The sequence below is a fragment of the Semicossyphus pulcher genome, unplaced genomic scaffold (genome assembly GCF_022749685.1).
Source record: "Semicossyphus pulcher isolate SPU_LCO1_2020_fin unplaced genomic scaffold, fSemPul1.0.p SCAF_26, whole genome shotgun sequence".
NCBI lineage: Eukaryota > Metazoa > Chordata > Actinopteri > Labriformes > Labridae > Semicossyphus > Semicossyphus pulcher.
Window position 1 is genome coordinate 69,374 of NW_027211700.1, and position 15,702 is coordinate 85,075.

Below are 15,702 nucleotides of genomic sequence, written 5' to 3' on the forward strand. Positions count from 1 at the left end.
TGACCTCGCCTTTAAGTAACCAAACAATACAACGTATGTTTGTTTCAGTTTAAATTACATCCTGAATTGTATATTTTAAAGAATACAGATCTACAATGTGCACACTCTCCGGTAGGCTGCGCTGTGCGCGCGCTCTCCTGCGCGTGAGGCGGTCCGTCGGTGGCGCGCGGATCGAGCAGCAGCAGAGACACGAGCGGACAGTCAGAGAGTCGGAGCGGGTCTGAAGCTTTGGATGGTACCGAGAAACACGGACTTTATGACCGGGATCTTCTGCAGCAGCGCCGGGTGAGTCCAGAGCCGCTCACACACCGGGGGGATCACAGCTGTGCGGGGAGCGTGCGGGCTGTACGCGGGGAGCGGGGGCTCCGCAGCCCGGTGCGTTTCTGTTTTATATCTGCATGCAGAGAGGGAAGACAGGAGCGTGTTATATTATCACTACTGCGGAGCTGCACGCGCTCTGAGGCGGGAGAACAGATGGACCGCGTGCAGGCTGCGGGTCCAGATCAGATCCCGGACAGCTCAGGGTCCGGATCCCGCCGCAGAGGGTCCGGGTCCCGCGGCAGAGGTTCCTGGTCCGTGTGTGTGTGTTTGTGTGTGTGTGTGTGTGTGATGCTCTATAAGCTGCAGTGTTTGGTGAATCTGTGTATACGTCTCATAGACCTTCTATAGGTGCAGCTGTGAGTGTGTGAGATCGATTTCTGATCCAATTGATCAACTTCAGATCTGCTGCAGAGCCCCCCCCCCCACAGACTGACATCAGTGTGTGTCTCAGCTGGGCTGCTGGGGGGGAACTCACACATCTTCATCTTCATCAGCTGAGCCTCACAGCTGAAGGTTTCTGTGAGAGTCCTGTAGACACACTGTGCGTGTGTGTGCGTGCATGCATGCGTTTGTATTCTGCTCTGTCAGTTTTATTGTGAAGGAGCCCTCAGGAGAAAGAGGAGTCTGCTGCATGACTCTGTCTACCTGTTTACCCGAACACACACCTGTGCACACATCCATCTGCAGTGTGTGTGTGTGTGTGTGTGTGTGTGTGTGTGTGTGTGTGTGTGTGTGTGTGCTTCCTCTTCCCCGGGCTGTCGTCCTCACAGATGTTTCTGTTCCTCCTCTCCGTGTTACAGTCAGTTTGATCTGAAGCTGCTGGATGAAGATTCTGTCAGACGTCCATGAGCTCATTCTAACAATATTCATTATACATATACAATACAGTATATACTGTGTATGTATATGTATATATGTACTATATATTAATCTGCAACAACTTATCGATTAAAATCGATGATTAAAATAGTTGGCAACGAATCATCGATTAGTTGGGTCTTTGTTGTGATGCACGGCATGCACTGGGGGCAGCCAGCCAATGCCGCGTCTTGTGTAGCTCATGTGATGAAATACAGGAAGTTACGTCATCTCCAGTCTCCTCTGGGATAAACATGAATTATTTTTCAATGATGACTCTCCGTTTGTTGTTGCTGATGATGTGTCCGCCTCCAGTAGATTAGTGTCCGTTTACACGGACAAACGCACAATTGCGGTTTCTAACGTTCATTTAAAAACAAACGTAACGGACTGAAACTCCGCCTGTTTCCTCTCCTCTCTGTGGTGGGCCCATAGCCGGGCCGCTGGTGAAGCAGCGGAGGACAGTATACCGTGGTAGTAAAGCTGTTAATGAGTTAACGCCACTGGCAAAACTAATTTAACGCTAGCCCTTGATAAAGCTAACGCCCGGCTTCATTAAACATCACAACATGGAGAGAAAACTGACAGAGAGTATTTCTGTCCGTCATGTTTATTTAAATTAACTTGTGATCGTGTGTCACTAAGCTATCGCTAATTAGCTGAAGTTCGGTCGGACAGACACTGGAGTATAACATGACGTCATGGAGTTTTTGAATACTTCATGCCGTTAGTCAGGGACAAACTAAAGTGAAGCTTTTATTTATTCACAACAGAGACTTGAGCAGTGTCTGATTAAATATATTTTGATTAGTTACGTTTCTCTGTTACACTCAGCTCACGGCTGCATCCCCAACGTTTTATTGTCGTGGCCTCGTCTGAACTTTCCTTTTTCATGTGACATTATTCAGTAAATCAACGAGATATTAATTGAGTTACATAATTGATATATTAACATTGCATTGTAAAAGAACACAAGATATATTTTTTGTGTTTTGAATATAATGCTAAAACTAAAGTTGAGCTTTTTTTCTTTTTATCCAATTAATAATCGATTAATCGTCGAAATAATCGACAGATTAATCGATTATTAAAATAGTTGTTAGTTGCAGCCCTGCTATATATACAATAGATATTTACTGTATATATATAGAGAGAGATATTTACCCTCCCTGACCATGGCAGTGTCATCTTAAAGAGGCACTTTGATGTTCCCCGTGTGGAGATGCTGAACTTTAACCGCGAGATGTGAATCAGTGAAATCAGAACCACGATCAGTCGTTTTTTATTCTCTGTGAGGATTCAAACATAAATGAGGGTTTTTAATATGTGTTGACGAACCTGCAGACGATGTTCTGATCTCTGTTCTCCAGACTGATTAAAGAGAAACATGTATTACTCTGATGTTTTCACTGTACCTGTACCTGCAGCTCAGTCAGCTGTGTGCAGGTTCCTGCAGCATGTGTTGATTGAGGTTCACCAAAGATGTCTGCTGTTCATTGTGCAGAAATAGAGATGTAGAGGAAGACTTCAAAAGTGAAATGATATCAGTGATCACCTGCAGAGGTCAGAGGTCACATCCAGACTGTGAGTCCATCAGCTGGATACCGACATCACAGCTACATAATAGCATCAGAGCTAGCACCAGAGTTAGTATCAGAGCTAGCATAAGAGTTAGCACCAGAGCTAACACCAGAGTTAGCATCAGAGCTAGCACCAGAGTTAGCATCAGAGCTAGCATAAGAGTTAGCACCAGAGCCACTGGGGGAAATTCGGTCGTTGCAGTTGCTCTTTTACAGACAAGAAACATGAAGAAATGTAAATACAAGTAACATGTGAAATATGTGAATTACTTATACAAGTGTACAAAACTATATGTACAGAAATCTGAAGAGAATACAAATCAGAACAAAATGTGCATCCAGTTTAAGAATATATGAAATATACACAGATAAGTGACCAGAGTGTAAAAGATAAACCTTCATGTAAACATCAGTGATTTAAATATTAACATAATGATGAGAGTTAAATAAGAGCATTGTTGAAGTGAATAGTAACTGCTACAGTATTGCACAGTTGAGACATTGCACAAATAGCATCAGAGCTAGCACCAGAGCTAGCACCAGAGCCAGCATCAGAGCTTCAGAACTTTAGACAGTTTCCCCTGCCTGCAGTCTTTGAGCTAAGCTAGGCTAACAGTGCTAACAGTGTGTGTGTGTTCAGTATTCAGGCTTTTCTGCAGAAACGTGAGAACAGAGGACCCCCCCCACCTCGTTTTGTTCTCCTCTCTGAGCTCCACAGGCTGCTACTGGAGACAGCCCCCCGCCCCCCTCCTCTTCTCTTTCCTTCATCTCTGGGGTCCTGTGGGCTTTGTGAGCGTCTGTTCGTGCCAAATGCCAGCACTGTGCCCCCCCCCCCCCCCCCCCCCCCCGGCGCCCCTGTGTGTGTGTGAGAGAGACAGAAAGAGAGTGAGGGAGAGAGTTAGGGGATTTCTTTGGTTCCCTCTTCATCCAGGCTGGGGGGGGGGGGGGTGTCTGTTGTGTTGCTTCATGCTCACTGTGTGTGTGTGTGTGTGTGTGTGTGCGCGTGTGCTATTGTTGCAGTGAGGGCAGGAATGCCATTGGATGCAGTGTGCTGGTGTTTCTGTGTTTCTGGCTCTTTTTGTGTGTGTGTGTGTGTGTGTGTGTGTGTGTGTGTGTGTGTGAGCTCAGGTGTCCGACAGTATTGTCTTTTTGTTGGTATCTCTGCTGCTGTTTGTGTGTCTCTGCTCAGTACACACACACACACACACACACACACACACACACACACACACATGCAGCAGTTAGCATCTGTAAAGCTAATCATCAACTCTGTGTGTGTGTGTGACAGAATAAATGTGTGTGTGCCAGGTTAGCTTCAGTTAATCCTTTTAAGCTCAATGTGTTAAATGAAGCTGTGAGCAGCTCGTCACAGTATAAAGGGAAATGTAGTTCTAACTGTGTCACAGGGTGGGGGAGGGGCTGTGGAGATGAGAGCTGATGGACTCAGTTAGGGCTTCAGACCACAGACCATGTATGAAAAATGGACGCTACCTCCATTATTCATCACCGTGACGTCACCACTTGACTGCGTGAATGAAGCCAGAATTTGGCTGCCGCCATGTTGGTTTACAGGAGCCTGAAGTGGCCAAAGTTGGATGAGACGGCAATTAATCAAGGCTAAACAGTCTGTGTTTAACTTTGTGTTTCCCACAGAGGAGATTCTGTTTGCGACGGTCAATGGCGATTTTGGGGAGTGGCATGGGGCCGTGTAAATCTCATTGGTCAACTTAATCAACATAATAAGGCAGGACAAATGCTGATCTATCACTGATGACAGCTCAGCTGATCCGCTGATTCAGGGCCAGTTTGCGATTAGTTAAGGCAGGACAGACGGCATGAGAGCTGATCTGTAGTCCGCAGACGTGTGACCATGACCAAGAGGTCCTGAAATCGAAAGTGCTGTTGAGCACACGCCAAGGCACCGGCTGCATACCGCTGCATCCACACTGAGAGCACATTTGGCAGAGAGCAGACTTCAGTGTTTTATGGACATTAGCAAAAGAGTTGAAGACAAGAAGAAGAATTGCATTTTACTGCACAAAGAGCGGTCGCCGTCATTACGAGCTGTGAAAGCAGCTCAAAAACCTCTTACACCTGAGTAAGAAGAGAGTCTGTGCATGTGCATAGCATGTGACAGCTTGTAGTAAAAGGATATAGTGATTTTTTTTATATATGTTGTCCTTTATTAAAAGATCCAAACATGAACACTGTAAGCAGGCTGTTGATCATTATAAGTGAATTATTAAACAGCATTTGTATAGGAAATATTTCGTACCAAACCTTACAGCTGTTTACAGACTGGGTGGGCACAGAGTGCTAAAACACACAAGGCCTAATTCTCCTTTGAAATAATTCACCCTCTGTTTAGAAATTGGTTAGCAAAATCACAAAAGTAGGTGTGAACAGGTGAATGATCAACCAGTTATACCAAACAGGTGCTAATGATCATTAATGTCACATGTAGGTTGAAACACAGTCATTAAGTGAAACAGAAACAGCTGTGTAGGAGGCTTAAAACTGGCTGAGGAACAGCCAAACTCTGCTACCAAGGTGAGGCTGTGGAAGACAGTTTCATGTCACAGGTCAGACACCATGGCAAGACTGAGCACAGCAACAAGACACAAGGTAGTTATACTGCATCAGCAAGGTCTCTGCCAGACAAAGATTTCAAAGCACACTGGGGTTTCAAGATGTGCTGTTCAAGCTCTTTGGAAGAAGCACAAAGAAACGGGCGACGTTGAGGATCGTAGACGCAGTGGTCGGCCGAGGAAACTTAGTGCAGCAGGTGAAAAACACATCGAGCTTATTTCCCTTCCAAATGGGAAGATGTCCAGCAGTGCCATCAGCTCAGAACTGGCAGAAACCAGTGGGACCCAGGTACACCCATCTACTGTCCGGAGGAGTCTGGCCACAAGTGGTCTTCATGGAAGAGCTGCAGCCAAAAAGCCTCCGACATGGAAACAAGGCCAAGCCACTCAACGATGCACGGAAACATAGGAACTGGGCTGCAGAGAAATGGCAGCAGGTGCTCTGGACTGATGAGTCACAATGTGAAATATTTGGCTGCAGCAGAAGGCAGTTTGTTCGCCGAAGGGCTGGAGAGCGCTACGATAACGAGTGTCTGCAGGCAACAGTGAAGCATGCTGGAGGTTCCTTCAAGTTTGGGGCTGCATTTCTGCAAATGTCATGAAGAACTATCTTCAGCGTGAAGAAGAACAAGAAGTCCTGGAAGTGATGGTATGGCCCCCACAGAGCCCTGATCTCAACATCATGGAGTCTGTCTGGGATGACATGAAGAGACAGAAGGATCTGAGGAAGCCTACATCCACAGAAGATCTGTGGTTAGTTCTCCAACATGTTTGGAACAACCTACCAGCCGAGTTCCTTCAGAAACTGTGTGCAAGTGTACCGAGAAGAATTGATGCTGTTTAGAAGGCAAAGGGTGGTCGCACCAAATATTGATCTGATTTAGATTTCTCTTCTGTTCATTCACTGCATTTTGTTCATTGATGGAAAGAAACTATTAACACTTCCATTTCTGAAAGCATTCTGAGTTTACAGCACTCTGTATATGATAGAAGAGTGACATTAAAATGAGCCAGAAGCCAACAAATTTGGTTTTACTGCCAATTTTTTTCTCTGGGGGAGCATGGCCCCAGACCCCTCTAGCTGTCTACTTTTCCCCATTGCCTAAATACTCCATATGTTTGTGGAAAGCCCTGAATATTATGTACCATTCATTTAAATCATAACTTTTCTTATTCTCTTCATTATAGTTTGTATGAAAATGACAAATGCACAGCCAGCTGTGGCGAGGTGGTGCTTTTTTCAACATGTGTATATAACTTTGGTTTTGGTGTGCCACCCCAAGATTTTCTGTGGTCGTCTCCGGCCACCCCTTGAATAAATCCTGGGGTCGCCACTGGTGACGGTGACTGACTGCAGCTGTTTATTAACCAGACTAAAGAAGTAACGGACTCGCCGCTCGCCAGTTGAGATAGCGGCAGGTAATCGATACCTACGGGGAAACTTAAAATAATCAGTCTTTTCATTACTACGGTCCTCTGTAATCTCACAGCTTCTGACTCCTATTTACTGGCCGACGATTAAATAAATGTTTGATAAATACCGAACAGGTCGACAAGCCAGGTATAGCGAGGACAGTATAACTGCTACTTAGTGCTAAAAATAAATCAATACAATGGGCCTCATTCACAAACAGTGCGTACGCACAAATCTGTGCTTAAACCGTGCGTCCGAACGTTTGATGCACAAGCCTGGGATTCAGCAACATATTCTTACTTCAGTTTGTTCGTACAAACAAAGTTAGAACTTCTGTTCTTCTAAAAAAGCCTTTAATACAACAATTAAAACTGTGAATTTACTAATGTATTGACCAAATGTTAATCCTAAATAATTAATTGTTGCAATGAGCGTTGCTATTTTCATTTGAATAAAATGTTGTTTTTTCCGGATTGACTTGCACTCAACACAAAACAACACTTTAAATTATGAAATGACCTTTAGGGGCGGTTCTGGGTCTGGGTCAGATATGAATGATTCTCCAATTATTGCAGCCAGTCTCTCATCAGGCGCTGTCAGATCAGGTGCTCCTTGTCCTCCACCTGTTTCCTTCCTTTTTTTCTGCTCAGCGATTCTTTTTTTATCGTCCACCTTGATGTCGAACCACTTTTTTTAGTTTTTTACCTGAGCCACGGTCCGAACCTCAGGACACACCTTTACAGCCTCAGTTATTGAAGCCCAAGCTTCATTTTTTTCAACATGGTGACTCCTGAGGACACGCTTTGAAAAAGTGTTTTTTTCTTGCGTCCACCTCCGACACAATTACCTCCATTTGCACTGTGCTGAAATTCTTTTTTTCACTTTGGGGCCATCTCTTGCAACTTTTCCCTATTTTAACTTCACCTCACCGCTCTCTTCCTGATACGCCGAGTGGATGTCCTTGTATAGAGAAATGGGGGTGTGGTAGTATGCAGTATGCAGATTGCAGATTGCGGGTATGCGCTTGTCAATTTAGAATGATTCTGATTCACTAACATGCACACCGTGGTGAAAATAATATTGGCTGGTATGCACGTGTCATGAATCTGACGGTGATTTTGCGTATGCACTTAGTTTGTGTACAGAATAAGAAGATTTCTATGCATATATAAGTGAAGGAGGCCCAATAATACTAGAATTTAACTCACTGAAAAACTGGAGCGCAGACTTGTTGCATGGCCAGAAAGTTCCATAAATCACACAGAGAGACAGATTATTTGTCTGACTTATCCATTAAAAAATCTCCAAAGGGCTCCAACTACACAGACAGGAGAAGTTAAGTTCAGTGTCTGTATGCCAGCAGCTCCCGCCTGTCACTTCATAGCTCAGTCCTGTTTGGATTCATGCTGCAAAATTTCAAACCTTTAATAAAAACCATCAGATGCTTGTTTTACAGATATAAACAGATAAATATGTCTGAGCTCTTGTGATAAATAAACCATTAAATAAAGTTTATATTGTCTGAGCTCTGCTGTACAACAACTCTTTCACTGTGGCTCATTTTCTCTCCTCATTTACACCTCCTCGTGTTAGCTGCAGGATCAGCTGTTTGCTAACAGGAAGTGTGAGCAGATGACAGCGTGAGTGGCAAACTCCTCTGTCACATCCAGCCTCAGAGTGACAGTATTTACTGCACCTCCACCTTCACACTCACTGTGAGCAGGTGTGTGGGAGCCAATCACAGCTCACCAGTGCATTCAAACTAACAAAAGGGAGGAGGCATCATTCTGAAGAAGGAGGTCTTTTTCTGTCTGCTGTCTCCAGAAGCAGCAGACAGGTACAGGTTGGCCAGGAGGGCTGTGGCTTCAGTGGTTGTGGAAGCAAAAAGGGAAGAGTTTGGGGAGGCTATGGAGAAGGACTTTAACTGGCAAACTGTTAAACGACTCAGGAGAGGAAAGCAGGACTCCGCTTAGCCTGTTTCCAGCAGGGGAGAACTGCTGACCTGGACTGGGGATATTGTTGGATGGTAGAAAGAACACTTTGATGAACCCCAGCAACACGTCCTCTGATGAGGAGGCAGAGTTCAAAGATCCAAGGAAAGCCTTACCTATATCCTTGGCAGAGGTTGCTGAGGTAGTTAAGAAGCTCCTCAGTGGCAGGGTACCCAGTGCAGATGAGATTTACCTTGAGATGCTGAAGGCCTTGGACATTGTTGGGCTGTCATGGCTGACATGCCTCTTCAGTGTTGTGTGGAGGTCTGGGACAGTACCTGTGGCAGGGCAGACCAGGGTGGTGGTTCATTTTTAAAAAGGGGGACGGAGTTTGTGCTCCAACTATTGGGGTATAACACTCCTCAGCCTCCTGGAAAGTTTATTGCAGGGTGCCGGAAAGGAAGCTCTGGCCGATTGTTGTAGTGGAACAGCGGATCTACTCTTTACCCTTGCAGTGTCTGCTGGGGGGTCATGGGAGTTTGATCATCCAGTCTATGTGTTTTGGGTTTGGGTCCTGTTGGGGATACTGCAGGTATTCGGGTTACCAGAGCTGCTGCTACAAGCCATCATCAAGCCACCTGTATAACCAAAGTGAGAGCTGTGTCCGCACCCTCGTCACAAAGTCAAACGTGCCCAGTGGGTGTCGGCCTCTTGTCACTGATCCTGTTTGTGATTTTCATAGACATGATCTCAAGTCACAGCCGGAGGGTTTGACTGTCAGGTTTCAGGACCTCAGAATTGTGTCTCTTTTTGCAGATGATGTGGTTCTGTTGACTTCATCAAGCAGACACTGGAGCGGTTTGCAGCCCAGTTTGAAGCTGTTAATGAGAGTCAGCACCTCCAAGTCTGAGGCCATGGTTCTCTACAGAAGAACGCTGGATTGCTCCCTCCAGGTGGGGAATGAGTCGTTGCCTCTAGCGAAGTTTAAGTATCTCGGGGTCTTCAGTGAGGGGTTCACAGTGAGGGTAAAGTGGATCATGAGATTGACAGAAAGGTTGCTGCAGCGTCAGCAGTAATGCAGGCGTTGCACCGGACCGTCGTTGTGAAGAGGGAGCTGAGCCTGAAGGCAAAGCTTTTGATATACTAGTCGATCTACGTTCCAACCCTCACCTATGGTCACGAGGTTTGTGTAGAGACTGAAAGAATAAGATCACAGATATAAGCTGCTGAAATGAGTTTCCTCTGCTGGGAGCTCAAATTAGAGCTGTTACTCCATTACATGTAGAAATGAGCCAGTTGAGGTGGTTCAATATCTGATCAGGATCCTCCTGGGTGCCTCCCTTTGGGGTTTTTCCAGGCGTGTCCAACTGGGAGACCCTGGGCAGACCCAGAGCTCACTGGAGGAATTATACATCAGAAATGGCCTGGCAACTCCTCGGGGTCCCCCAGGAGGAGCTGGATGTGTTGCTGGTTGGAGGGAACCCTGGGATAACTTGCTTAGCCTGCTGCCACCACAAACAGATAAGTGGAGGAAAATGGATGGATGGACTTAGTTCACCTCACCTGTTTCCACTCTTCATCTTCCTTATCATCATCGTCATCATCATCATCGTGGTCTTCTTCTTTTCAGTTTTTTCTTCTCTGCTTTGTGAAAACAGGAAATTAACTCTTTATTTTTTCACGTTTTCATGTAAATAAAAGGTGTTAATGACGTGAACAGTTCATGTGCAGAGCTGTTAGTGTTCCTATTGATTCCCAACACCTTCCTCATCATCTGCTGTTATAGTTTTAGTTTACAGTTTTTAGCTCTGAATATAAGATAAGATAATCCTTTATTGATCCCCAGGGGGGAAATTCGGGATATGAAGCTCCAGCAGGTGCAAATGAATAACATGTTGAGGAGCGCCTCCTGTCTGTCAGCTGTGTATCAGCAGAATGATTCAGCTCTCTGTGATCTTCATTCAGAGTCCATCAGACTCGTCAACACAGACTCAGACACAGTTCAGCCGCTGTGAGCGCGAAGCATCCATCAAACATCGAGTCCTCGAGACGTTCTGACACGAGTCATTACTGTAATAATTGTTCTGCTGCTGATTTAATATGAGAGTCATTACTAAAGCAGGAGAGAGGAGACCAACCTGCTGTTACAGTGTGAAGACAGAGACACACAAGACTGCGAACACCTGCTGTTCTATGTTCACCGGGCAGAGAAATAAAGAAAAGCTGCAGTTCCTCTGGTGTCCACTTGAGGCTGTCTCCAGCAGTGAGTCAGTCCCCATAGAGTCCCATGTTAAACTTTACAGCAGAAATAAACATGTTTACAGCCTGGTACAAAAAACAGTTTGGGTCTCTATAGCTCATTTCTCTCTTCATGACAACTGTACGGGGAGAATCTTTATACAGCTCACCTGTTTACATTATATTAAGGCTTAAAGAGGTGCAGCATTAGGGGCGTGGTTCACAGAGTCAACAGCACATCAGTTTAGACACCCATGGGATTTTTTTCTTAACCCTCTTATGTATATATACTATGTAATTATATACATATACATACATATACATATACATATATGTATATGTATATATATGTATATGTGTATAGACATATATGTAGACACACAGGTACACACACAGGTAGGTACACACACAGGTAGGTACACACCAGAGGTTGCGTTAGACTTTCTCGCTGTCATTTTGACGGACAGGGTCATAAATATTGCGTCAAGTGTTATTACTCGTCATTTTGGTTTTCATTTTTCAGAATCAGCCAGGTATGTACACAAACAAGGAATTTGACTCCGGTTTAACTTTGCTCTCTATGTTCACTCAAACATTAATTATTAAAAATGTAACTAATATGTACAAGCCTACATTCAACATTAAATATTATCTATATAAATATTATTTTCTAATGATTTAATGATGATTTTAATGATAACGAGTTTTGACCTTTTTAACAGCTTTGATTTTAAAAGCAACTCAATCACAAATAAAAACATTTAAAACGAGGAAACATCTCAACTAGAAGGTAAATTACTTATAATCCTCAAACAGAACTATCTGTGGCACCGGCGATCGTGCCCACAGACATGAAAACACTGTCCAGTGTTCATTACGCACAGACAGAACACAGCCCTGTGATCCAGCAGCAACAAGAAGTAACTAAACATTTACAGCCGACCTTTCTTTGATGGTCAGCACACAGAAGTTTAATAAACATCAGATCCTGTCCGTCTGGAGACTTAAATCATTAATGCTGTGCCTCGTAAACGTTCACAGCGTCTCTCTTCGTGTGGGTCTCTGCTGGGCAGTGGGATCGCTTCAGTGGCTTTAACATCAATCCGTGCTTCCTCATGTATGATACAGTGACCAGTGTTTTTTCTGCGTGTGCAGGGGCACAGTGGACAGAAAGAAGTTAAATATGCCGGCCCCGAAAAGCAAAAAGCGTAAATAGCAACACGCCTGGCTCTCAAAGGAAATGAGAGCTGACGCTCTGATTAGTTTGATTCGCGGTATGCTGAAAAAACACCAATGAATAATCCAGGGACTTGCGCCTCACTTGGTGTCCAGATTGTGCGCCGTGTAACGAGCAAAAGTGGGTTGGATACGCCCTAAATCACTTAGACTGTGCGCCTTAGATCGTTCAAGTAGGGCCAAATAGCTATTACATTATGTACACTGGCCAACAACAGGACAGGGGTGTCTACATGTGGTTAATGTATGTGTGAAAGGCATTCAGTGGTTCATAGGATCGATCTTTATTGTGTTATTGCACCTTCTTTTTAAAATGTCTTCTATATATACAATATTTAAATATTTCTAAGCTCAGTCTTTTATTAACGTGTTTATATCCAGTCAAACATCAGACAGGTGTACTGTCGTCATGTGACCCGATGTGACATCATCAGAGTTCAGTCCAAACAGGAAGTCTCTGCTTTGGTGCTGATTCATGTTCCTGATGGATCTGATTTTAATCACCTGATGAGTCTGATGTTTGCCCTGCTGTTCGTGTGTGTGTGTGTGTGTGTGTGTGTTTGTGTTGTTCAGTGAGACTTGAGTGTTCAGCAACTCTTTGACCTGCAGGCCGAGACGTCCTCTCTCTCTGAGGACGTGATCCTGGGGGACAGCAGCCTGTGACCGTGTGTGTGTGTGTGTGTGTGTGTGTGTGTGTGTGTGTACACAGGTGTACAGCTCTAACCAGGCTCAGTACACACACACACACACACACACACACACACACACACACACACACACACACACACACACACGATGCCGCAGAGTCATTGAGTCTTGGACTTTTAGTTATCAGTGAACAGTGATGAAGGTCAGTGTGCTAGTAGCTGTGTACATTAGCTTATGTAACATCACGCCTACACCTGGTCTGCAGATCACATGACGTTCTGATCAGCTTCTGTGAATTGAACTCAGCTGGTGTTTCAGACTGCAGGAACTTTGAATAGTCCTCAGGCCATCCCCGGCAGTCTTAACCTATAGCAGCATAACTCTGGGCTGGTCCCAGCCTGAGCCAGGCCTAACTATAAGCTTTATCAAAGAGGAAAGTTTGAACTCTTAAAAGAAGAGAGGGTGTCTGCCTCCCGGACCCTGACTGGTCGATTGTTCCAGAGGAGGGGGGCCTGGTAATTGAAGGCTCTACCTCCAACACTACTCTTAGACACTTTAGGTACCACAAGCAGGCCTGCATCCTGGGAGCGCAATGTTCTAGAGGGGTAATATGGCACTATGAGCTCTTTAAGATATGATGGTGCCTGACCATTAAGAGCTTTGTAAGTAAGAAGAAGGATTTTAAATTCTAGCAGCTCGTATCCTAAAACACGGAAAGTTTGGTCTCATCATCTAAACTTAAAAAATTGTCTTCATCTATAACAGTGTTCCTCGGGCTGGTTTCTAAATGTGTGACGTGAGCATTTAGCTTCCAAACAGTCATACATAGAAGACTGAACATCCTGAAGGTGTTTCTCAGCAGACAAGGTAACGAGAGACAGCGCGCAGTTTCTGTAAATGTCAAACACCCAGTGAGGGAGAGTGTGATCAGGTTTAATCTCTGCTGCTCGCTGTGTTTCAGAGATCCAGCAGCAGAGTCCTGAAGGAGCAGCTTAAATTACATCCTGAACAAAGAGCCTGCAGGCTTTCGGAGAAATGGGCCTCATTTCATGACACACACACACACACACACACACACACACACACACACACACACACACACACACCTGATTTTCTGGCTGTTCATTTCCTCTCAGAGTTGCAGAGTGCGTTGTTGGAAAGAGAAGAACACGTGAGAGGGAAAGAGGAAGAGAAATAAATCAGTGAACAGATTCAGTTGAAATGTTCAGAGCAGAGAGCTGAACGTGCTGACATTTATTATCTATAAAGTTCAGGTGTTTGGAATCTGTGAACATCAGTCAGACCTGCTACCAAAATAAACTTTTGTTTCATGCATCTCTTTAAAATATATTTAGCTATTATTTCCTAAAGGTTCTCTAAAGTAAAGTTTAATGACGAACAGGAAGTGTCAAATTTTATCTGTATAGCGCCAAATCATAACCAGAGTTATCTCGAGACACTTTACAAACAGAGCAGGTCTAGACCGACTCTTTGTTCTGTTATTTAAAGAGAGGCCCAACATGAATCACCATGAGTAGCACTTAGCAACATTCGGCACATTGGCAGAATAACTTCCTTTAACAGGCAGAAACCTCGAGCAGAACCAGAGACTAGAGACAGGCAAAGAGAGCAACGACAACATATGTTCTTGTTACAACAACAACAGGTAATACATACTTATGGTTACAATGCCAATAATAGTGGTACGCTAGTGTGAAGATTAGCAAAAAAATAAATTGAAAAAAATGATAAAGACTGTAGTAATCGTAACTGTTGAAGTCAACAGGTCTACTATTAGCATTAACACTGTAGAAACACTGCTGATACACTGTAGAAACACTGTAGATCCACTTTTGAAATGCTGTAGAACCACTTTAGAACCACTTTAAAACCACTGTAGAACCACTGTAGAAACACTGCTGAAACACTGTAGAAACTCATTAGAACCACTTTAGAACCACTGTAGAACCACTGTAGAAACACTGCTGAAACACTGCTGAAACACTGTAGAAACACTGTAGATCCACTTTTGAAATGCTGTAGAACCACTGTAGAACCACTTTAGAACCACTGTAGAACCACTGTAGAACCACTGTAGAACCACTGCTGAAACACTGCTGAAACACTGTAGAAACACTGTAGATCCACTTTTGAAATGCTGTAGAACCACTTTAGAACCACTGTAGAACCACTGTAGAAACACTGCTGAAACATTGCTGAAACACTGTAGAAACTCATTAGAACCACTGTAGAACCAATGTAGAACCACTGCTGAAACACTGCTGAAACACTGTAGAAACTCATTAGAACCACTGTAGAACCACTTTAGAACCACTGTAGAACAACTGCTGAAACACTGCTGATACACTGTAGAAACACTGTAGATCCACTTTTGAAATGCTGTAGAACCACTTTAGAACCACTGTAAAACCACTGTAGAAACACTGCTGAAACACTGCTGAAACACTGTAGAAACTCATTAGAATCACTGTAGAACCATTGTAGAACCACTGTTGAAACACCGCTGATACACTGTAGAAACACTGTAGAACCACCTTAGAATCACTGTATAACCACTGTAGAAACACTGCTGAAACACTGCTGAAACACTGTAGAAACTCATTAGAATCACTGTAGAACCATTGTAGAACCACTGTAGAACCACTGTTGAAACACTGCTGATACACTGTAGAAACACTGTAGAACCACTTAAGAACCACTGTTGAGACACTGCTGATACACTGCTGAAACACTGTAGAAACTCATTAGAATCACTGTAGAACCACTGTAGAACCACTGTTGAAACACTGCTGATACACTGTAGAAACACTGTAGAAACTTATTAGAATCACTGTAGAACCACTGTAGAACCACTGTTGAAACACTGC

General features: G+C 44.1%; 1 protein-coding gene across 1 annotated transcript in view; it reads left to right on the forward strand.

Moving 5' to 3' along the window:
• The first annotated feature begins 200 nt into the window (after nucleotides 1-200).
• LOC138604559 (protocadherin Fat 3-like) overlaps nucleotides 201-15,702 on the forward strand; it is a 170,493-nt gene continuing 154,991 nt past the window's right edge. Inside the window, exon 1 of the mRNA XM_069676492.1 lies at nucleotides 201-285. The gene's annotated coding sequence lies outside the window, so the exon portion shown is untranslated. The remainder of the gene's footprint in view (nucleotides 286-15,702) is intronic.